This window comes from Protopterus annectens, chromosome 14.part0, assembly GCF_019279795.1.
Source record: "Protopterus annectens isolate FY-2018-M chromosome 14.part0, PAN1.0, whole genome shotgun sequence".
Classification (NCBI taxonomy): domain Eukaryota; kingdom Metazoa; phylum Chordata; order Ceratodontiformes; family Protopteridae; genus Protopterus; species Protopterus annectens.
In genome coordinates this window covers 139,028,709-139,055,066 of record NC_056748.1, presented here as the reverse complement: position 1 = coordinate 139,055,066, position 26,358 = coordinate 139,028,709, and positions in this window count along the sequence as shown.

The following is a 26,358-nucleotide window of genomic DNA, read 5'->3' as shown; positions in this document are numbered from 1 at the left end:
TATGGAAATTATGATTTTTTCATATTTTAGGTTCATAGGTAGGTACTAGGCTATCGGCCCTAGGGCCCATACAAGCCTAGCCAAAAAATGTACCCTGGCTTTCGCCACCCAAGAAAATTATTTTCCTATGCCCCTGTCGAGCAGAGACACAGACGTGATCCCCGGGGTGAATTTCCCATTTCCCATTTCCCATCATGTACCCATTCAGCAGTATGTTGGCTACACCAAGAATGTGTATATTTACAATCATATGTGTCTACATGGTAAAACAACTGGTTCTGAATGCTGTACACATGTACAGATATCAGTTTTGTTAGGACTCAGGTTATGGAAATTATGATTTTTTCATATTTTGGTAAATAACTTTGCAAGGGAGCATCTGAACGTGCTAAGTAATACCTCATTTTGAACACAGTATTCATAGTTCCAACATGGTAACATAACTGTGCCTTTATGTTGTACATATGTACAGATATCAAAATTTGTTTCAGACTTATGGTTATGGTAATTATGATCTTTTCATATTTTGGTAAATAACTTTGCATGGGAGCATCTGAATGTGCTAAGTAATACCTCATTTTGAACACAATATTCATAGTTCTAATACAGTAACAGAACTGTGCCTTTATGTTGAACACATGTACAGATATCAAAGTTTGTTTTGGACTTATGGTTATGGTAATTATGATTTTTTTCATATTTTGGTAAATAAATTTGCACGGGAGCATCTGAATGTGGTAAGTAATACCTCATTTTGAAGACAGTATTCAGACGTCCAAGATGGTGAAGAAATTGTGCCTATATGTTGTACACATGTACAGATATCAAAGTTTGTTTGGACTTAGGCTATGGAAATTATGATTTATTTCATATTTTGATAAATATCTTTGGAAGGGATCATGTCAGTGTGCCAAGTAATACCTCCTTTTGAAGAAAGTATTACTCCTTACAACATGGTAAAAGAACTGTGTCTGTGCACTGTACACATGTACAGATATCACAGTTTTAGTCTTGTGGGATTATGAAAAATTATACATTTCCAATACTTCTCATTATTATACCCATGTCTTTGCAAGGGAGCATGGTGATGACACAAATGATGCATCATTTTGAATCTGACATTGAGACGCACAACTTCTACACTAATAGGTACCCTCTGTCTGTTACAGGTGATGAGATATTATGCTTTGTTTATTTATCAATTGTGAGAAATATTATATTAATCATATTTATGTAAATATCTCCGTAAAGGTTCATCACACAGTAATGGTTAAGGTAAAATTTTAAAGCTGACATTCATACTAACAAATTAAATACAAACTGTATGGGTCTGCATGGTACATTGACCAAGATATTGTGCTTTGCTTTTCCAAAAATGTAAAAAATATGCACAATATCAGCATATCTTGCCAAATATTTAATAATGACTTTGATATGCACTATCAACATTTACACTGTTGGAAAGGATAGTGTCTGCTGAACAACTTTCATATTTACATTTTTAGTCTAGCTCATATAGTTAAAGAGTTATGAACATTTGTTTTCTGTATGGTATTACAAATGGATTTTCTGAAAATGAGCTCAGGCTGCACTGTTGTTCCTGTGGTGGAATTAAGCAGGCAGCTTTTTCTGAGCTGCTCCAGAGTGAATGAGTTAAAGGTAAGATGAAAAAAAATGGTTTATCCTAAACACTGCAGTGTGCACTAAGCAGTTAGATATGAAAGTGGGTAATTTAAGTTTAAGCTGTCTAAGTGGAGAGCCACTAATTTTAAAAGAGCAAGATAGATTGAAAGGAGGTGGGCACTTTTGTATTCTGGTACTATGGAATGCAGAGGAATTGCTAATAAATTTAAATAGTTGATGGGGAGTGATGTCACAAAATGATAATTTTGTGCTTACACAAGCCTGTGAAAGGAGAAAGGGAAGGAGATCTATGGTCAAATTAACATAAGGGACAGGCAACTAGAAAGACAGTGGTGTTTAAGAACACAACAGTAACAGGGTGGGAAGGTAGAAAAAAATCTGACTCACAAGAGACACAGCTGTGGTCTCTTTTAAAGTTTTAATATGCAATTAAAAGCAGAATACAAGTAAAACACAGTATAAAAAAATCACAGAACAGAAAAAAACAATAAAGTATTACAAAGTACAATAAATCAAAAGCAAACTAACCTTTCCCTCACAGCAAGCTGTGGCAGAATCTGGGTGAGCTTTTTCACTTGTGACATAGGTAAATTTACATTCATATAAAAGTAATCAAATTATATTAACATAACAAATACTATACTTCACATATATTGCTATATATCATATAACGTAAGCAACATTACATATGTTATTCAATTGCTGCCTTTTTTAAAGAAGTATCTTTATTAAGCCATCACTTACTACACAGGCAATCATACATTTATATAAATGAAAACAGCTACTATAAAGCTTTAATTGTATCTATAATTGATTAAAATCTAATAGCTTCACAGAGTCCTGCATAAGAACCCATAGAGGTCTTGGGAGTACCTCTCCCCTGACCTTATATAATCCACTAAGATACATAGTTTATATAGTTATGCAAGTCATGTTTTAGAAATCCTGGAAATTCTTGTTTATCTGTTTGTCTGTTTCTTTAGTTTTGTTCAACGGTATGTATTTTCAGAAATCTAACCAGACCATGACACAGTGCATTATGATATACCTTACATGTGAGCCACGTTCTTTTTGTCAACTTAAGAGGCCACCACCTATTTAAGTTACAAATGCTATAGGACAAAATGCAACACAGTACTTCAAAAACGCATGCAGCAAATTGGTAGTGCAGTCCTGAAGGGCTCTGTCCTGGAACTACTGCTGTTTTCCACATTTATGAATCTGTCCCACTTTCACAAACTTAACATTAGAGCTTTACTGTAATATACCTTTCTAATATCAATAAAATTATTAAGCCTCATTTATGAATGATCGAGAAAATGGCCCGATATTATGTGCTGTGAATAACTTTCAAAACTGTAAGAGAACTAGAGCAAACAATGTCTGGATCCTTTGTGAGACCATTCAAAGCCTTGTCAGTCAAACGCTGACATGTTAAAAGATAAAATATCAACACAACATGTAACAGCAGCAGCATGGAGAATTTTTATTTTCCTTACTGGAAGTACACAAAAGGCAGGTTATACTGCTAATAACTTCATCATTTAAAAGTGGGATACATTGTAAACTACTGATTCATTTCTGCCACTTTATGCTACTATCTGCAAATGTGAACATGGTTATCTAATGTACAGCCTACCCCAGCCTTCCAGTCAGTGCATTGTCTGACCACCTACTCCAGCCTTTCAGTCAGCACATTGTCTGACTGCCTACCCCAGCCTTCCAATCAGTGCATTGTCTGACCGCCTACCTCAGCCTACAGCAGCCTTCCAGTCAGTGCATTGTCTGACTGCTTACCCCAGCCTTCCAATCAGCGCATTGTCTGACCACCTACCCCATCCTACACCAGTCTTCCAATCAGTGCATTGTCTGACTGCTTACCCCAGCCTTCCAATCAGTGCATTGTCTGACTGCTTTTCCCAGCCTTCCAATCAGTGCATTGTCTGACCGCCTACCCCAGCCTTCCAATCAATGCATTGTCTGACTGCTTACCCAAGCCTTCCAATCACTGCATTGTCTGACCGCCTACCCCAGCCTACACCAGCCTTACAATCAGTGCATTGTATGACCACCTACCCCAGCCTTCCATTCAGTGCACTGCCTGACCACCTACCTCAGCCTTCCAATCAGCGCATTGTCTGACCACCTACCCCAGCCTACACCAGCATTCCAATCAGTGCATTGTCTGACTGCTTACCCCAGCCTTCCAATCAGTGCATTGTCTGACTGCCTACCCCAGCCTTCCATTCAGTGCACTGCCTGACCACCTACCCCAGCCTTCCAATCAGTGCATTGTCTGACAGCCTACTCCAGCCTTCCATTCAGTGCACTGCCTGACCACCTACCCCAGCCTTCCAATCAGTCCATCATCTGACTGCCAACCCCAGCCTTCCAGTCAGTCCATCATCTGACTGCCAACCCCAGCCTTCCAATCAGTCCATTGTCTGACTGCCAACCCTAGCCTTCTAATCAGTGCATTGTCTGACCGCCTACCCCAGCCTTCCAATCAGTACATTGTCTGACCACCAACCCCAGCCTTCCAATCTGTGCATTGTCTGACTGCCTACCCCAGCCTTCCAATCTGTGCATTGTCTGACAGCCTGCCCCAGCCTTCCAATCAGTGCATTGTCTGACCGTCTACCCCAGCCTTCCAATCAGTGCATTGTCTGACCACCTACCCCAGCCTTCCATTCAGTGCATTGTCTGACCGCCTACCCCAGCCTTCCAATCAGTGCATTGTCTGACCACCTACCCCAGCCTTCCATTCAGTGCATTGTCTGACCGCCTACCCCAGCCTTCCAATCAGTGCATTGTCTGACCGCCTACCCCAGTCTTCCAATCAGTGCATTGTCTGACTGCCTACCCCAGCCTTCCAATCAGCACATTGTCTGATTGCTTTCCCCAGACTTCCAATCAGCACATTGTCTGACTGCCTACCCCAGCCTTCCAATCATTGCATTGTCTGACTGCCTACCCCAGCCTTCCAATCAGCACATTGTCTGACCGCCAACCCCAGCCTTCCAATCAGTGCATTGTCTGACTGCTTACCCCAGCCTTCCAATCAGCGCATTGTCTGACCGCCTACCCCGGCCTTCCTTGTTCAGCATATGGTAACTTGCATTGATTCTACTCTTTGTCTCTAGAAATATTTCATCTTTAACACCTTTATAAAGGCCATGAGGACTTGAATCAGGTGTATAGATATTTGACAGTGTACTTACATGTTAAACTTATACAGGCAATAGCAGGCCTAACATTATTTCACCTATATACAAATAGATAATGAACATTATTTATGAAATTCTGTAAACAATTTCAGTCAATTATTCTAAATATTTTGTAGTTAGCTGTCAGTTTATTTTAACTGTTGTTGCATACAGTTATGGCTCATCATTGCTTATTATTTATGCCTTGCATACATACTTCATTCATATTGGCTAAAACTGGTAATGTGCTCTATAACTCATAATCCTTACCAGTAATTTGGATACCCAAGGATGCATAACAAATGTAACTTTATGTTCCCTCATTTATACTCAGGAGCTTAATAAAATCCACCAAGCCAACTCTGAAGCTAAAATAGCTACCTAATCCAAAGACAACCACAAGGCCTGTTTTAATTATGTTTGTAATCTCAAAAGTACAATGCAACAATGTGTTCAGCTGATTGTGAATGATGTTAGCTATTCTATGGCTGAAGCAAACCTAATGGCTGATAAATTTAACTCTCATTTTACTCTTTTCTCCTCTCCATCTGTCCAAGATACACCTGAAACTTTCTCGTCTCCAGCTATCACACAAGACCAAATTATAAAAGCGCTATCAAAAGCTAAAAACATTGCATCGATGAATCCTGGCAATATGCCTGGATGCATCTTGAATAGCATGAAGTAAAATTTAGCCACACCCCTAACAACACTGTTCAATCTCAGGTTCCAAGTGAATGGGGAACAGCTGCATTCATTCCCCTGCATAAGGGAGGATCTTCCCAGACCTAGGCAAATACAGACCTGTAAGTCTGACCAGCCTTATGTGCAAAAACATGGAAAGACTTATCATGAAAATCATCAATCAGGACACTGGGAACCTCCAAACACTGAACCCATCTCAGTTAAGATCTGTCAAGGGCAGGTCATGGTTACTCAACTTGGTGGACTTTTTTGAAAGGTCACCAAAGCAATGGATGAAGGCAAAATGGTACACACTGCAAACCTCGACCTGGCGAAAGCTTTTGACACAATTCTACTCAGACATAGCAGGAAAAGCTAAATAAACTGGGATTAAACCCCTTTGTAACCTGCTAATGCTAACTAATTCACAAATATGATGCAGGAAATCAAAACATGAGAAGTTACCTCCACAAAGAGTCCAGTCACCAGTGGAGTGCACAGGGTTCTGTGCTGGGACCTCTGTTATTGGCATCTATCAAAGGGCCCTGGCTGACTAACTGTGCAAATGGCTGCAAACTAGGAGCAGTTATTGAATTTCCAAATGACTTAGGCATCCTGCAGGAAGGTTTGTCCCAAATAAATAACTGGTGCCAAAATCATGGACTGAAATGCATTATTGTATCCTTTGAGAAGTCACCTACCTCCAGGGAACTACCACACTGACTAAACAATTTTCTTCTGGATTTTGGAACTTATGTGGATAGGGACCTAACTTTTGTCCAACATCTATCCATTGTTGTAAGAAAGTCCTTCTATATTGCGCAGTTTATAAATAAAAGGATTGTGTCTAGATGTACGGATGCCATCGCCCCCTCCCTTATTCAGTTGTCATCAGGCCAGTAATTGAGCATAATGACCCCTTTGGTATGTATCGGTCTAGACATAGCATGTAGAAGCAGCAGCATATGGAGAAATTTTTATGCTCCTTTTTGGAAATACACAAAAAGACAGGTAATGGAAACTGAAACACCCACAAGACCTATACAATATATCCTACATGGACCAACTCAAAGCCCTGTTACTATACTCAGCATCCTATAGACTGCTAAGAGATGACATGTGTCTGGCATACAAGGCATCCTCTGACCTATTACTTATGGATTTACTGCACATCAGCAAGTCAAATGGCATCAGAAATACTCAGTCAAGGGATCTAAACCTCTACTGCAATATCAGAAGAATGTTTTGGAGAGACAGGTATATCCTGCTACTCTGGAACAGACTCATCATCCCCATAAAACAAAGTTCATCCCTGTCCATATTCAAGTGCAACTTCAATCTATGGATAAGGAACATAAGATATACACCAGGACTCTCCCTGTACTATAAATGGGGAGACACAGCTCCTAAATGCTTAATTCCATGCATGGGTCCCCTCAAATTATCTATGGTATGATCGCAGTTACTCTCATTAGGAGTAATATATAATTATTGACAATGGGACAGGTAAGGAAAATCTCTAATAAAATGGGATAGGTTAATATGAGAATAAAGTGGGAAATTAGCTAGAATTAAAATGGCTCACAAGGGCAGCTAGTCTAATACTTACCTATGAACGTATGTACCTGTGGAAGTGGCTCAAATGTGTTTACCTGGATCATACTATTTACTTAATCAAACAACAAGCAAACAAACAAATAATAAGTATATAGATTTAGAGCAGAAGAATGTACTGAAATGCAAGGGGCATTTTTCATCCGTGAACCAGCAGAGAAACAAAAACAGTGCTTATAGAACAGACAGCCCAAACAAAGACATCAGTAACAGAACAACAGCCTGTACACTGACTTAAGCATGTGAGCATAAAAATGAAATATTTTATACCAAGTGGAAACCATTGCCAATAAAATACCCAGCTGAAAGAAATACAATTGTATGTTGATAAAGTGCAGGCAACTTAAGTTTGCTTATGGGAGTATCAGTCTGGGAGCATCAGTCTGGGAGTATCATTCTGGGAGTATCAGGCTGAAAGTATTAATTAATAGAAAATACACTTCAAACCAGCAAAAATAAAAAAAAAAAACACCAGAAGCTGCACAAACTGGCATAAAGCTGTTGCACTTTTGAATGCAATCCGATACCTCACGGGTTTTCGCCTTCAAAGGATAAAACACCATAAAAACAGCCACTTTTTTATACACAGGTGCAAACCCTCACTAATTATATCTAATTAACTTTTTATCCCAGTTTTAAAGTGCCAACATAGCTAACTTATAATTTTACCCATTCCTGAAACAAACAAATACATGTTTAAATATATTCATACATTCATTAATATATTCATCTAAATATATAAATATATAAATACTCTAATAGTTTACTACATTTTAAATTAATATTTTTACTACATTTAACTGAGTTAAAAAGTTAATTGGATGTAATCAGTGGAGGTTTGCACCTGTATATATATATATATCTATATATATATATATATATATATATATATATATATATATATATATATATATATAAGTGGATGTTCTTTTGGTGTTTTACCCTTTGTAGGCCAAAAGCTGAGGTACCGGATTGTATTGAAAAAGTGCAACAGCTTTATGCCAGTTTGTTGTGCTTCTGGTGTTTTTTTTATTTTTGAAAGTATTAATTTGTCTGGGAGCATCAGTCTGAAAGTATCAGTCTGGGAGTATTAGTCTAGTAGTATTAATCTGGGAGCATGAGTCTGGGAGTATCATTCTGAAAGTATTAATTAGTCTTGGAGCATTAGTCTGAAAGTATCAGTCTGGGAGTATTAGTCTAGGAGCATTAGACAGAAACCTGAAGATTTTATTTAAAGAAGTCTTTGGATTTTCAATATTAGTGTCTAAACTCAGATAGGTAGTAGCCAATGTACATGATAAATACACATTTACCTAAGTGGCAGAAAATAAGTGTCACTAAGGCAGTTAACGAGTACAGCATAAACTTTCAGTTTTACTCTATAAGTTAACAATGTGAAGTAAAGGCAATGGTCTAGTATGACTCCTAAATATCTGTAAGACTCAACATCCTTAAGAGTTAGTGGATTGATCTTACTACGTAGGGCAGGAACAGGTGTGGTTGTGCTAACAGGTCTGCCTGCATCACAGAGGATTATGCTGTGGGTAGTGTTTGTCCTACTGCACAATATTTTTCATACATATTTTATTTTATTTATATTTATTTATTTTGCACTCTGCTAATATGTTGCTCAGCTGTGTCTGCAAAGCAGCTTATTAGTGGAAGAGAAGAATTACAACGCAGCTAGTGATAGCACTATTAAAATGTATGTGAAGCAATTCTCACATTACCCTGCTGGGAGCAGTTTGTATGCAATAAACTTTGTTCTATGAGTGGAATAAATCAAGGACGGGAGTGAATTGCATATATATTCCATACATAGAGGACATGTATTCTATCCATGGACAGCAATGTCTAAAAAATGTGGTGACAACATACAATGTTTTTCCTCACTGTGTTGTTACTTTTATGAATCACAACATGACCTGGTAGAACACTTTATGTATACCAAACCATCTCCATAATGCACAATATTTATGAATAGCCCTCTCAGTAGGCAAAGCTTTTTTTTTCTTATGCTTGACTGATGCAGTCTTTGTTTGTTTCAAGACATTCTAATTTTTTTAATGCCATTATTTGCCTATGCCCTGCTGGCTTTTACATAACAGCCATGCAATTTTTGCCATGCAACTAATTTTATTACGAAGAACCAACCTTACACTATACAGAACATTTAAATAAAAGACAACATCAATATAATGCACAATGGTATGATAATATGTATAATGACCTACCAGTCTGTGTTCACCGACAGCTCCCCAACAAACTACATCGTGAGGTTTCAGATTGCTCAAAATGGACAACAAGCTTTGTTCATGGACAGTAAAACAGCAAAATGACTGGAGGACAGACATCCTTCAGCTGAAGGAATACCAACAGATCACCATTATTTTATTTATTTGTTTTGATGACCAGGAAAATAAACAGAACATGTTCAGCCACACCCTGGGGCCCATAACCTGGAACAGCAAATGAAGAAGTGTGTAGGATTAGAGTAATCAGATTCAAAAGTACCAGCCATGGAAACAGTAGCTACCATGAAAGCAAAGAGTTACAATAATCAGTCTCAATAAACAAATCAGTTGTACATGTAAGTGTAAGTGTAAACGTCATCACATTTATCAGCACAAACTTAACTAAATAAGAGAAAGTACTGAAACTTTGTAGTCGTTATCTTTAACGTTTTAGTAGTTATCTTTAAAGTCCATATAGGGATTAAATAGGTTTTCTTTCAAGGTAAAAGTATGTAAAGACTCCTGCTTTCTGAATTCTGACGGCAGGTAATTCCAAACAGCAGGTGCTGGGTTAGAGGATGTCCTTTCTTATGTAGCTGTTTTGAACTGGGATTTAGTAGCAGCAACAACCTTTTCAGGTTTTCTCTGAAGGAGAATGTTTTGTGTCTTATAATGAGTTTTGTTTTAAGTTGAGGACAATGTCCTTGTGCAATTTAGTTGTAAGTGATGGAGCTAAGTAAAAGTGTAACGCTGCTATTTATTGGTAACCATCTGACACCTTGCAAGATGTCACAGTGATAGGTTCGTGCATCTGTAAGTTGGGCAAATTTGCATGTTTTATTTTTAGTCATCTCAAGTGTGTGAGTGTTGCAGGTGGAATGAAATGATATTAATGGACGGTCATTCTCAATTTTAGGGATAAGGACATTTCTAGCCAGGGTCTGATGAGCTGTAGATAAAAGGACGTGGGAGATCTTATAGCACCAGATTATAAATAGGAAAGTACTTAAGGAATTCTTTCCAGGCCTTAAAGAAGAGAATCCAGACTTTACATGACATCATTTGTTATACCTCCACAATATTCATTCAGACTGAGATTCTTGGAGACAAAAACATTTCAAAAATGCTGTCTGTTTCTCCAATAAGTTACTTAAAATATCATTTTATTTTAGATCTCCTCACAAGTAAAGCCTGCAAAATGTATGTCAATCTACAATTAGCAATATGTATCAATGAAATCAAATTTCCAATTCCATCTGTCCCAAAAAATTAATGAAGTCCGTTGTAATGTATACAGTAAAACAGTCAAGCCTAAGAAAGTGAAGGGTCCTGATGTTTTTGCTAATGCACAATATAAAGAACTCATCCAAAGCTAAGTAGGCAGATTATTGAGTGTATTTTATGAAATGATTCTAAATATATTCCCTGCTTTGTCAAAAATGTATCCTTAGTTAAACAATAGTGAAACTTCTACCAGTCACACCCTTTCTTTGAACTCCTACAAACCATTATTGTATGACAGATTAATTATGAGGTATAACAAGCTTAAACTGCCACTAGTTAACACATTTTGTCATGATCAATGTGGATTCTTTCAAAAACAGAAGACACAACATGACATGACATAAAGAAACCCTTTTCTATTATACTAAAAGCTTACGTCTGGAAAATAACTTTATAACAAAGTTTTGCAATTATGAAATTCTAAAAACACATTTGATAGTATTAAGTGGAAAATCATGACTAAATATCTTGACAGCTTATATATAGACTCATTACAAATGTTAAAAGAGGTACTTATATTTTAACTCTATTAAATATTCGGCATGCTGTAAATAAGGCTGCACATTGGGTCGTGTTTTCTTTATGATTATTGAGCAGTCCTTAGAGCATTTATTAAATCAAGGCCTTATTATTATACATTATTTAAGAAAAGGAATAATATTTTTCTTAAAATAAAATGGTGTATAATGCCTCTTTGCTGCCCTGGAAAAGTCCGGTGACCTTTTCCTCTTTTTCCGTATTGAGGAGGATTAACGTGGGCACGCTGGTTGGGCTGGCCAATCAGCGTGCACGTTTTAGAGGAGGCATTGTATAATCTTGTTTTTATCACACAAGGGAAACTGCTTTTTTGCAAGTAACATAGAATTACTTACCAAAAATCCAGAGATCACTCTTCCCAATATTTAATATATTTTCCTTGATTTTGCAGTTTGTTGAGCCCACAGACAAGTTACAAAGCACAGCATATAGCTATCAAATAGGATGTATGTTAAGCCAAAGAATATTACAAAACATTCCTGTTCAGGACAATAATTGAAAAAAATGGCATGGCAAGTCGTCCGATTCAAAGCACTATTATGCAAATCACAAATGCATTTTATTTATTTATTTTACATTCGTTTACCAGGATAGCATACCTGTTTCAGAGCACTCTTCAGGTCCTTTAGAACATACAAAAAAATGAACAGCTCCTGGGAAGTTTGTTGTGGTTTCCAGTACCACAGAAAGCCCGGGGGATTCTTTGGACAGGAATATTTGCCTGCCTTTTGACCATGGGGACAGCCCAACTCATCCAAGAAATCAGCCATTAAGCAGTTATTTTCCTGAGCTGATGGACTTCATCAGTACCACCTGCTCCTGACAAAAGAGCCCTGGACACAGTCAGAGCTATGGAAGAATTCATTCACTGGACACAGTCAGAGCTATGGAAGAATTAATTCACTGGACACAGTCAGAGCTATGGAAGAATTAATTCACTGGACACAGTCAGAGCTATGGAAGAATTAATTCACTGCACACAGTCAGAGCTATGGAAGAATTAATTCACTGCACAAGGTCAGAGCTATGGAAGAATTAATTCACTGGACACAGTCAGAGCTATGGAAGAATTAATTCACTGGACACAGTCAGAGCTATGGAAGAATTAATTCACTGCACACAGTCAGAGTTATGGAAGAATTAATTCACTGGACACAGAGCTATGGAAGAATTAATTCACTGCACACAGTCAGAGCTATGGAAGAATTAATTCACTGCACACAGTCAGAGCTATGGAATAATTAATTCACTGGACACAGTCAGAGCTATGGAAGAATTAATTCACTGGACACAGTCAGAGCTATGGAAGAATTAATTCACTGGACACAGAGCTATGGAAGAATTAATTCACTGGACACAGTCAGAGCTATGGAAGAATTAATTCACTGGACACAGTCAGAGCTATGGAAGAATTAATTCACAACCACAAGAAGCAACTACCCTTAGGCACTTTTTACTATTCTCAGGTACTTGTTCTGGTTCTTTACAAATGTATTAATCCAAGAAGCTGCTGTCTAACCCAGGAACATGATGTAGAAAACTAAAGGCTTTTCTTAACTGGGATGAGACTGGGTTACAATGCTGCTTTTTTTATATTTTAGATTGATGTATGTTATATTGTTAACGATTCTTCAATTGCTAGGTCAATTGATCTTGCATTGCTGTGAGAACAACCATCCTTTCTTTAGAGTAACTGCTATTTCCACTCTCTTCCTCGTTAGGATATCACAAGAGCTAAAGAGCGGTCATCAATTTATTTCTAGTATTTTTATACATACTAAAACTTTCACTATTGCATTTGTTTGGTTTAGTATAGTAATTCTAAGTAACAGCTATCCTGTAGCAGTTAAATTGAGTAGTACTGTATTTCTGGTCATGGTTCTTCACCATGGAAATGCAAGACAACCAAAGAGTGGTTGAAGAAAGAAAATTATTACAATGATTTTGGTCAGGAATGCAAAACTCCAGAAATAATGCTAGAGATTTCTATTAATTTTTCTATGGTGAACGTATTCATAATTTCAATACCAAACAAAAACTAGGAGTGTTGTTAAGGGATGCATTCTTCTTTGAATTTGATGTTGCAACAGAAGTTTGCTGATTAGTGGGGTAGGTGCGTATATGGATTGTTTTCCATTCTTGAAGGCCTCTGGACTTTGAGATCTATTTATGGACCTAATAGTGTTGACCTAGCTTTTTTAACTGATCTGTTCAGAAATGTAGAAACATTAGGAGGAGTAAAAATAAAATCATATTAGCAGGAGATTTTAACATGGTGACTAACTTGATCTGAGATGAGATCAACTATGGAAGTGAGAAACATATTAAATCACAAAAAGTCATTAATGGGAGCTTTGATCATCTAGCACTATTGGACATTTGTAGGTTAATGAGCCCCTTTAATACAGTTTACACATGTAACTCTCCTCAGGGGATTTAAGGAAAAAGGACTGACTGTTTTTTAGTTTCTGTTGCTTCGGTTTCCTCTACCATTAATATGGATATTATTCAAAGCCCCAACACAGCGACGTATCCATTTGCTTATCCCTGCATTACCACTCTGAAAAGGAGAATCCTGGAGGATAAGCCCACTGGTTCTAAAATATAGACACCTCATTAATTATATTACACCCCCATGCCAATTAGAATATGCTGGAATTCTGTGAACGTTATGGAGTAAAGAAATGTCTCTTGCTCTCAATACATGACACTATTATGATGTAGGAAGATAAAGCTAGGGACTTGTGGTAAGGTGCAAACTGACAACACTGGAAAAACTTATTTGTCTTAAAGGAATATAAAGCAGTACATTGTCAACTCAACCATTTTCCTCAAAAAGAAATTGCAGCTCAGTCTGGAGTCCCCTGTTGCACAAGCATGGACTGGGGGGGGGGGGGTAAAACTGGTAGGCTGCTAGCCAACAGACTTAAACTCAGAAGAAGCAGAACTATCATGCCAGGAATAAGAAGGTCTCAGGAGGGCCAGCTAGATGCTACACCCAAAAGATCAACAAGGTTTTTCATAATTTTTTCGGGAAACTCTATAAAGATAAATACTTCAAGAGTTTATGAAGCTGTACAAACTCTTTGTTTAAACCACAGACCTCCCCACATTATCAGCTCTCACAGAATGCTGCTGATTGGTTCTGTTTCTGAATAGGAAGTACATCAAGCTGTTTGGTCAGCTAAGAGGGGGAAAGTGCCCAACTCAGATGGCTTGAATATGGATCACTACATTACCCTCTAATATATTTTGTCCCTGGATCTTACTAGTTTATTTAATTCATTCCAGTCATATCAATCTGTTTACTATTCTTTCACCTTTTCCACTATAACAGTTATATTTAAACCCAGGTGAAGCAATGCCCTATAGCACAGCTGCAGACATATATGCCTTATCAATACTAGTGTTTAGCTGTATGCCAAAATCCTTTCTCTAAGACCGAAAACAGTCCTACCTGATCTTATTTTAGATAGACAAGCTTGATTTGTGAAAAACAGGAGCAGCAGAGATCATACAAAAATGCATGTTATATTTTCAGGGCCTGATAAATGTCCCCCAACCCTATATTAGCACTTTTGGTAGAATTTGAGAAGGCCTTTGACTAAATCAGATGTCCCTATTTATAGGAGGCTATGCGCAAGATGGACTTCCCCATTGAATGTATTAATGTCATCAATATCATTTACCAAAAGCTTATGTTCCCACAAATTATATACTTTTGCCTCCCTTTCAGTAAGAAATAGGTGCCAAGCATGGATACCCTTTCCCCTTACTCTTTTTTTACTAGCCATAGAGCTTGTAAACAGGATACATAAAAATCTTCTAAAATTTCTAGATGGTTTCTCTATGGAATAGATACCAAGACTTTGATGTTCGCAGGTTACTTATTTTATTGACATTTGATTAACGGGAAAGTTCGACTGAGTAGAAACCCATTTTGAGCAGAGGCTTGGTGAGAAAAGCTGCAAATTATTACATAACATTTTAAGAATGATAATTTTACAATCTTCAAAAATAAAACAAAAACATCCATAGTTTAAATAATTATAACAGATTAGACATAATATAAAAACATTGGTTAAGAATTGATACAAGGTATATGACACTCATTTAATGTTTAGAGAAATTTTAAACAGTTTGTAGAGAAATTAAAGGTAAGTTACACTAATACAAATAGGAATTGCAATCTGAAGTGAGGGAAAAACAAGCTTATGGTATATTTAGAGAGAAAGTCAGGGAAGATAATTTGATAGAAATAAGGAAATAAGTGAAGAAGGTAGAGTAAGGAGGTATAAGGAATGAAAAGGTACGTGTTCATATTTAGGGATATAGTTTATCATAGTTCTGAGCAAGAACACAGCCAGATTTTAATAGGAAGTCTTTCAGAGTGGTTTTGAAAGATGGGAGAGAGGCTATTGCCCTGATGGCTAAAGGTAAGGAGTTATCTTTAAAGTCCATATAGGGATTGTTTTCTTTATGATTATTGAGCAGTCCTTAGAGCATTTATTAAATCAAGGCCTTATTATTCTTGTTTTTATCACACAAGGGAAACTGCTTTTTTGCAAGTAACATAGAATTACTTACCAAAAATCCAGAGATCACTCTTCCCAATATTTAATATATTTTCCTTGATTTTGTTGAGCCCACAGACAAGTTACAAAGCACAGCATATAGCTATCAAATAGGATGTATGTTAAGCCAAAGAATATTACAAAACATTCCTGTTCAGGACAATGATTGAAAAAAATGGCATGGCATGTTGTCCGATTCAAAGCACTATTATGCAAATCACAAATGCATTTTATTTATTTATTTTACATTCGTTTACCAGGATAGCATACCTGTTTCAGAGCACTCTTCAGGTCCTTTAGAATATACAAAAAAATGAACAGCTCCTGGGAAGTTTGTTGTGGTTTCCAGTACCACAGAAAGCCCGGGGGATTTTTTGGACAGGAATATTTGCCTGCCTTTTGACCCTGGGGACAGCCCAACTCATCCAAGAAATCAGCCATTAAGCAGTTATTTTCCTGAGCTGATGGACTTCATCAGTACCACCTGCTCCTGACAAAAGAGCCCTGGACACAGTCAGAGCTATGGAAGAATTCATTCACTGGACACAGTCAGAGCTATGGAAGAATTAATTCACTGGGCACAGTCAGAGCTATGGAAGAATTAATTCACTGCACACAGTCAGAGCTATGGAAAAATTAATTGACTGCACACAGTCAGAGCTATGGAAGAATTAATTCACTGGACACAGTCAGAGCTATGGAAGAATTAATTCACTGGACACAGCCAGAGCTATGGAAGAATTAATTCACTGGACAAAGAGCTATGGAAGAATTAATTCACTGCACACAGTCAGAGCTATGGAAGAATTAATTCACTGCACACAGTCAGAGCTATGGAATAATTAATTCACTGGACACAGTCAGAGCTATGGAAGAATTAATTCACTGGACACAGTCAGAGCTATGGAATAATTAATTCACTGGACACAGAGCTATGTAAGAATTAATTCACTGGACACAGTCAGAGCTATGGAAGAATTAATTCACTGGACACAGTCAGAGCTATGGAAGAATTAATTCACAACCACAAGAAGCAACTACCCTTAGGCACTTTTTACTATTCTCAGGTACTTGTTCTGGTCTTTACAAATGTATTAATCCAAGAAGCTGCTGTCTAACCCAGGAACATGATGTAGAAAACTAAAGGCTTTTCTTAACTGGGATGAGACTGGGTTACAATGCTGCTTTTTTATATTTTAGATTGATGTATCTTATATTGTTAACGATTCTTCAATTGCTAGGCCAATTGATCTTGCATTGCTGTGAGAACAACCATCCTTTCTTTAGAGTAACTGCTATTTCCACTCTCTTCCTCGTTAGGATATCACAAGAGCTAAAGAGCGGTCATCAATTTATTTCTAGTATTTTTATACATACTAAAACTTTCACTATTGCATTTGTTTGGTTTAGTATAGTAATTCTAAGTAACAGCTATCCTGTAGCAGTTAAATTGAGTAGTACTGTATTTCTGGTCATGGTTCTTCACCATGGAAATGCAAGACAACCAAAGAGTGGTTGAAGAAAGAAAATTATTACAATGATTTTGGTCAGGAATGTAAAACTCCAGAAATAATGCTAGAAATTTCTATTAATTTTTCTATGGTGAACATATTCATAATTTCAATACCAAACAAAAACTAGGAGTGTTGTTAAGGGATGCATTCTTCTTTGAATTTGATGTTGCAACAGAAGTTTGCTGATTAGTGGGGTAGGTGCGTATATGGATTGTTTTCCATTCTTGAAGGCCTCTGGACTTTGAGATCTATTTATGGACCTAATAGTGTTGACCTAGCTTTTTTAACTGATCTGTTCAGAAATGTAGAAACATTAGGAGGAGTAAAAATAAAATCATATTAGCAGGAGATTTTAACATGGTGACTAACTTGATCTGAGATGAGATCAACTATGGAAGTGAGAAACATATTAAATCACAAAAAGTCATTAATGGGAGCTTTGATCATCTAGCACTATTGGACATTTGTAGGTTAATGAGCCCCTTTAATACAGTTTACACATGTAACTCTCCTCAGGGGATTTAAGGAAAAAGGACTGACTATTTTTTAGTTTCTGTTGCTTCGGTTTCCTCTACCATTAATATGGATATTATTCAAAGCTCCAACACAGCGACGTATCCATTTGCTTATCCCTGCATTACCACTCTGAAAAGGAGAATCCTGGAGGATAAGCCCACTAGTTCTAAAATATAGACACCTCATTAATTATATTACACCCCCATGCCAATTAGAATATGCTGGAATTCTGTGAACGTTATGGAGTAAAGAAATGTCTCTTGCTCTCAATACATGACACTATTATGATGTAGGAAGATAAAGCTAGGGAGTTGTGGTAAGGTGCAAACTGACAACACTGGAAAAACTTCTTTGTCTTAAAGGAATATAAAGCAGTACATTGTCAACTCAACCATTTTCCTCAAAAAGAAATTGCAGCTCAGTCTGGAGTCCCCTGTTGCACAAGCATGGACTGGGGGGGGGGGGGGGGGGTAAAACTGGTAGGCTGCTAGCCAACAGACTTAAACTCAGAAGAAGCAGAACTATCATGCCAGGAATAAGAAGGTCTCAGGAGGGCCAGCTAGATGCTACACCCAAAAGATCAACAAGGTTTTTCATAATTTTTTCGGGAAACTCTATAAAGATAAATACTTCAAGAGTTTATGAAGCTGTACAAACTATTTGTTTAAACCACAGACCTCCCCACATTATCAGCTCCCACAGAATGCTGCTGATTGGTTCTGTTTCTGAATAGGAAGCACATCAAGCTGTTTGGTCAGCTAAGAGGGGGAAAGTGCCCAACTCAGATGGCTTGAATATGGATCACTACATTACCCTCTAATATATTTTGTCCCTGGATCTTACTAGTTTATTTAATTCATTCCAGTCATATCAATCTGTTTACTATTCTTTCACCTTTTCCACTATAACGGTTATATTTAAACCCAGGTAAAGCAATGCCCTATAGCACAGCTGCAGACATATATGCCTTATCAATACTAGTGTTTAGCTGTATGCCAAAATCCTTTCTCTAAGACCGAAAACAGTCCTACCTGATCTTATTTTAGATACACAAGCTTGATTTGTGAAAAACAGGAGCAGCAGAGATCATACAAAAATGCATGTTATATTTTCAGGGCCTGATAAATGTCCCCCAACCCTATATTAGCACTTTTGGTAGAATTTGAGAAGGCCTTTGACTAAATCAGATGTCCCTATTTATAGGAGGCTATGCGCAAGATGGACTTCCCCATAGAATGTATTAATGTCATCAATATCATTTACCAAAAGCTTATGTTCTCACAAATTATATACTTTCGCCTCCCTTTCAGTAAGAAATAGGGGCCAAGCATGGATACCCTTTCCCCTTACTCTTTTTTTACTAGCCATAGAGCCTGTAAACAGGATACTTAAAAATCTTCTAAAATTTCTAGATGGTTTCTCTATGGAATAGATACCAAGACTTTGATGTTCGCAGGTTACTTATTTTATTGACATTTGATTAACGGGAAAGTTCGACTGAGTAGAAACCCATTTTGAGCAGAGGCTTGGTGAGAAAAGCTGCAAATTATTACATAACATTTTAAGAATGATAATTTTACAATCTTCAAAAATAAAACAAAAACATCCGTAGTTTAAATAATTATAACAGATTAGACATAATATAAAAACATTGGTTAAGAATTGATACAAGGTATATGACACTCATTTAATGTTTAGAGAAATTTTAAACAGTTTGTAGAGAAATTAAAGGTAAGTTACACTAATACAAATAGGAATTGCAATCTGAAGTGAGGGAAAAACAAGCTTATGGTATATTTAGAGAGAAAGTCAGGGAAGATAATTTGATAGAAATAAGGAAATAAGTGAAGAAGGTAGAGTAAGCAGGTATAAGGAATGAAAAGGTACGTGTTCATATTTAGGGATATAGTTTATCATAGTTCTGAGCAAGAACACAGCCAGATTTTAATAGGAAGTCTTTCAGAGTGGTTTTGAAAGATGGGAGAGAGGCTATTGCCCCGATGGCTAAAGGTAAGGAGTTCCAGGCCAAGCAACTTTGTATGAGTACAGACAATGCCCTGCAGACTTGATAGGTTTATAGACAGAGGAGTTTTTGGTCACTGGATCGCAATGACTGATTGGAAACATAGCTGTGTAGATGTTTTTTAGTTCCGGACAAGTAGATGGATGCTGGATAATTTTATAGGTGGCAAGAAGTAAGATATATACTAGTTGATGAGTCATCTCTAACCAATTTAGGCTTTTCAGTACTAGACAGTGGTTGGTTGGTTGTGAAAGGGGTATTTGCTGCAAATTCAGCAACTTTATTATATGCATTGTTCAAGTTTTAATTTTTGTGAAGCCTGGAGATTAGTAAGGATGGGGCCACTATAAGATAATCAGGTAAGACAAAATATACTAGAATAACTTTCAGAATAATACTAAATACAACCACTCAAAACTGCAATACAATTCAACTCTTATTTTATAGACAGTATAGCATCTCTAACCTACGATTCCTCAACATCTAATCCCAAACCTGCCAAACAGCCACATATCATCATAGGTTCATAGGTGTGTACCAGGCTAATGGCCTTGGAGCCTTTACAAGCCTAGCCCATAGAAGTGCCCCAGCATTGTGACACCCAACGTTTAAGTTGTGAGTTATCAGGAGAAGGGTTTGGGTTGAATTTTTGGCCGGGATGTAAAATTTCATCAATGGCTTTCCAAAATTTTTTCGGGTTGTACTTAGTATTATTCTGAAAGTTATTCTAGTATATTTTTCTCTTGATTTACCTGATTATCTTGATTTATTCTGAAGTTTTCAAAATAATGAGGTGTTTTATATTTTTTACATTCTTTCCATGTTTTTTCTCTATCCTGCATTATTATGTTGCTCTTCTTGAACAGCCAAATTGCATTATTTGTTTTTACTCTATTCCTTCTAGGAGGTTCAAAGCTATTTACAGTATTTAGAAAAGTATTGAATTCATTTAAAGCATCGTCTAAGGGGTGGATTTTTAGGAAATTTCAGTTAATAGATGATAGTGTAGCAATGAATATTTTTAGGTTAAACTTGAGAAAGGTTGTGTGTTTTATAAATATGCTGTTTAACTGGATGTGTGGGATGTCTCGTAATATAGACTGGGAGATGATCACCGAGAGAGTCAGACATTGTACCTGTGGTAGTGTATTTGCTAGGGTGTAATAGGATCTAGCCTAATAGAGAATGTGATGTTTTGCTATAATGTCTGGGGCTATTAATTAGTTGTGTGAAACCATGTAAGTTCATGTTAGATGTAGGGGAGGTAGAGTTTATGTCCAGCCAGCTGACATTCACATCACATAGTTATATTTTTTTCTTGTGGAAATGTTATGGATATCCAACATAGGATATCTTACAGTATAGCTTTATTGTTGCCAGGAGGGATATAAAGGACAGCAATACATATTTGTTTATAATTATTTATTTTGAGGAAAGAGCTAAGAAGCTCTGATGAACTGAATTTTGGAGTTAGTTTGCTGTAATGGGAAATGCATACAGACATACAAATATTCCAAGCACGGGCATCAGTGCCCTTCTAGCCTGCCAATATACCAAAACACTTGTTCCCATAAGTGTCCAGGCTGTTCTTAAAAATATCTAAACTAGTGCTTGCTTTAATGTAATTTGGTAGTCTGTTCCAAGCATCAGCTACTCTGTCAGAGAACCAATTAGTACACTTCTCATTCCTATGGAATCTCCTACACAGGTTGTCTGAGGATTCTCTAGTGCTTTTTGATAACCTCAAACATTCCCAGAGGTAGTTGTCCCTAAATGCCCTATGTACCTGAACAAGATCTCCTCTTAGATATCTGTAAATGACACTGTACAAGTTCAGATATTTTAGTCTTTCATAATAACTTAAATTTTCACATCTACAGATGCCCTTGGTATGCTTCCACCGTACCCTTTCCACTTTACTCATGTTTGTTTTTTATAGGGTTTCCATATTGTTATTCCATACAACGTAAGTAACAATGATTTTATTTTTGATTTGTTAGACTTTATACATCTTTCTATGCAACCTGTAGTTCTATAACTATCATTACTCAATTGGTTGATATGATTAGAAAAATTCATACCTGAATCTACCCATATACCGAGGTCCTTAAATAAATCTACAGTTTCAACCACTGTGTGCTGTATTAAATATTCACCTTTCAGTTTATGTCTCCCAAATCTTATATGGTTAGTTTTCAATGCATTTATCAGCATATTATTCTCCTGTGCCCAAATGGTCAATTTAGTCAAGTTATTTTGCAGACATGCCTTATCTGTAACACATGTAATCAGTTTACCCAATTTCAGGTTATCTGCACATAGACTATAGAACACCTCAGATGAAAAAGTTAGGTCTGAAAGATACAATCTAAACAAGAAAGGGCCTAGGACAGAACTCTTTGGGACACCCTGATTGTAACCAAGGATATCACCTGTCCAGTTGCTGTATGATTGATTGATTGATGGATTGATTTTACATTTGTTGACTGGAAGTGTCTGACTGAGCAAAAGCCCTTTTTCAGCAGAGACCTGGGAAGACAAGCTCCAAATAATATAAACAATTTTACAATCCCAAGGTAGTTTAAGCACACAAACAGTAGTACAAAATGTCTGAAAGGCAAAAATCAAAAGAAAATTACAACAGTATTGTGTTACAATTACAGATATTGATGCATAAGAAGTTACATGAAAAGCATAGATAGTTTGATGTCTAGACTAGTTGTTATGTAATACATGAACTGTACCAGTATCATAAAAGGTGTTTGCAGCTAAGGAATGCAAAAGAAAGTGAAGAGGTGGCTAGGAGAAAAAGGCCAATTTAGGTATTTTAGGGAGAGGCAGTGGTGGGATTTATAGGTTTGTTGAGCTGCAAATCTAGCTATCTTGTGATAGGTTGACTCAAGCTTAGCAAGTAGGGTGGAGTTGAGATTTGTGAGTATTTGGGAGCAACATGTTATGCATGGTAGAAAATAGGCATCCGTGAGAGTGATCCTGGCTTTAGTGTTGAGAAATTTTTTATTTCTATACAGAAAGCCTAGTTTCTGATGGTTTTTTCTGATACAGTTATTTATGTGAAAGTCAAATTTTAGCTGATCGTCAATGATAACGCCGAGGAGTTTTGTGCAGTATTCAACTTCAGTAGGGGTATTGTTTAGGGACATTATGGAGAAAGAAGATTTGATGTGATTAACTGTTTTGGGGAGAAAGAGTAACAGTTTTTTTTTTTTAGGGTTGAGGATGAGCTGATTATTGGAGAGCCATGTCTCAACTGAGTTGAAGGATGACTGGGTAGCTGTAAGAAGTTTAGAGACAGAGTTGGCAATGGTGATGACTGTAGAGTCATCAGCGTATTGTACTATGGAAGACTGTGGGCAAGAAGAATAGAGTAAGTTGGTGAAGATATTAAAAAGTAGTGGTCCAAGAATGCATCCTTGGGGGGCAACCATTCTTACTAGCAGGGGAGTAGATAGTGCAGAGTGCCATCTCACTGATTGCAGTCTGTCAGTGAGATAGCTGGAGAACCATTCGACTGTATCTGGGGAGAAGTTGAGGTCAGATAGTTTGTTCATAGCAGAGAGTGTGAAACAGTGACGAAAGCCCTTGAGAGGCCAAGGAATCATCTCTGGTAGTGTTGAGAAAGGATAGTAGAGCTGTAGTGGTACTATGGGTCGAAAAGCATGCTGTGTAGGAGTGAGCAGTTTTTTCCTGTATGAGATTTTGCATAACTTGTGTGTGTATGCAATTTTCTAAGACTTTTGATAGAGGGGAGAAGATAGCAATAGGTCTGAAATTGGAGATTTCAGAGGAGTTACCCCCTTTATGAATAGAGTGTAGGATTGTTTCCAGATTGATGGAACTTTAGATTCAGAGATGGAGTAATTGATTATGATAGATACAGGCAGAGCAAGAGAGTGTGCAGCTATCTGGAGAAAATATGAATGGATATTGTCAGCGGATACAGAGCATGGTTTTAACTTGGAGGTAAGTAGTGGGAACAGGTTTAAGGGAGAAAGTGTTTGCAGAGTTAGTAGTTGGAGAAGGTTCAGAGCAATTAGGAGCACTGGTGTTGGATGAGTTGGGGTTGTGGTTAAATACCCTGGATATTGATTCTATAAAATAGGTATTGAAGGTGTTATCTCTCTATTCAGATGATTTGTCTGAGCATGGATTGGGAGAAGTAGGGTTACCAGGGGTGTAGTATTTGGTTTATTGCATTCCAGAATTGTTTAGGATCAGATTTTAGAGTTGTTGCTGGGTTGTAGTAAAAATCATTTTTGTCTTTCTTGATGAGTTTTTTCGTCTGGTTTCTAAGTTCTTTATACCTTTGCAGGTCGGCAGGGAGTTTAGATTTTATCCATGTTTTCCAAGCCCTATCTCTGGTTTTCGTAGGGGTGTGAGTAGTGTTAGATAGCCAGGGGGATATATTACGTTTTATCTGTACTTTCCGGAGTGGGGCTAGTGAGTTTAAGATGTTAAGGAAGGCTGAGTTGAAAGCTTGAACTGCTTCATCAAGTGAGAGCTGAGTGAGGAAGTTCCAATTTACTCTATAGAGGAAGGTATTAAAAGTTTCTGGGTTGAAATTGGAGAGTTTACGACAGGTGATGAATCTGTGTGGTTTAGATAGATGGTAAGTATACCTGAGCACCTACTTGGTGAGTGGTCACTCAGGGAGTCAGGAAGTGTTTCTGGACTGTGGTATTTGGACAGATTGGAAATGAGTATCCACTCTATTAGCGTGCTAGGAGAGTGAGAGTTATTTGTACAGGTTGGTTGAGAAATTAGTTGTGTAAATCCATATAAATGTATATGATGTGAAGAGTTAGGATTACTGAGGGTTTGCCAATTTATATTTATGTACCCAAGGAGGATGATTTCATTAGAGAAGTTTTGGGAGAGATATGAGAGAATGTTTTCTAACAAGGGGATGTTGTCCCCAGGTGGAATGTAGATGGCTACTACAGTAATGGTAGTGTGGTCACTGAGCGTAAGGTTGGCTGCCAGTACTTATGCAGGAGTAAAGGATGGGATAGATTGCTTAGGACAGGAGAGTGAGGTTATTGGAGTAAACAATGGCAGCTCCTCCTCCTTTTTTGTGAAGGCAAGTTAGACGGAGTATATTATATCCAGGGGGAGAATATTTTAGGTTTTGGGTTTTAACCAAGTTTCAGTTACGGAAATAATGTCAGGGGTGTGAGTAGATACCCATGCATGAAATTGACTGACTTTGTTAAGGATGCTTCAGGTATTGATAGAGTAAAACGAGATTTGTTTGCTTGTTATTGATAAGTGGCCAGTGTTTGCTGAGGTGTTTAGTGGGGTGTCAGAGTTAGAGATAGGTCCTGGGTTTGGGTGAATGTCACCTGATAAGAGCAGGGCAGTAGGGTAAGAATGAGGTTTGATTTTTAGTGGATAGTATTTAATGTACTTTGTCTTGTTTTTAGATATTAGTGAGTGGGAGGGAGGGATTTTATTTTAGGGAATTCGGTATGAAGGGGAAGGGAAAGATAGATGCAGACATAGGTATAGGCTGCTGAGAGTACGAGAAGCCATAAGTATGAGGATAGGCAGGGTCTTTATGAAAAGGAGGTAAAGGTGTGGGAGATGATGTAAGGCTGCGTAGGAGGAATATTGGAAGCAGGAGTAGATGAATGAGGACTGAGATATGCACGGCTGAAGGGGGATAAGTAATATACGTAGGAGCGGTAGGCAAGGAATAAGGCTTTGGAAAGGGAAAGTTGAGAATGGTGGCTTGTCAATAGTTGGAAAAAGGAGTGTGGTGGAATAGGCTGATATGTGCAAAATAGATTAGGAGAAGGTTGTAATAGCTTTGTTACAGGAAGGGCAGGGGTCTGAGGGTAGGAGGAAACAGGTGATGAGGTAAAAAGGAAATGATATGGGGTGGGTAGTAATGGGGGTGGGAGGGGAGCGAAGTGAGCCCGAGTGTCCTATTTGTAAGCAATGCAGCGATCAAACTTATCAAGAGTAGATCAATACCTAGTTGTTCTAATTTATTGATCAGTGTTTTGTGTATGACCCTGTCAATTGCTGAAGTTAAATCTACATAAATTATATCACAACACAGTTTTTCATTCATAGCTGTTATTACATTGTTATAAAACATCATATTACAGGTGGTAATAGATCTAATTTCAACATATGCATGCTGATTGATGTATGATTTCAAGTCCCAACCTATCCAGTTTTGACAATAACTTATCCAAAATCACCTTCTGCATTATTTCTCCACAACATGAAAGTAGACTTAAGGGTCTATATGACTCTGGGCTTGTCCTAGTCTCCTTTCCCTTAAAGACAGGTTTAATAAGTACATGTCTCCAGTCTTAAGGACTCTCCCATATTTATATAACCTAGTGAATAATAGATATAATAGTACTGTACGTTCTTGCTGAAGTCTTCTCAGGTCCTTGTTGCTAATTCCATCTCCTCCCTGTGCTTTGTTTGGATCCGGTTTGTGCAGATCTTTTTCAATGTAATCTAATTTGATTCCAGTATCTGGGGTTACCTGGA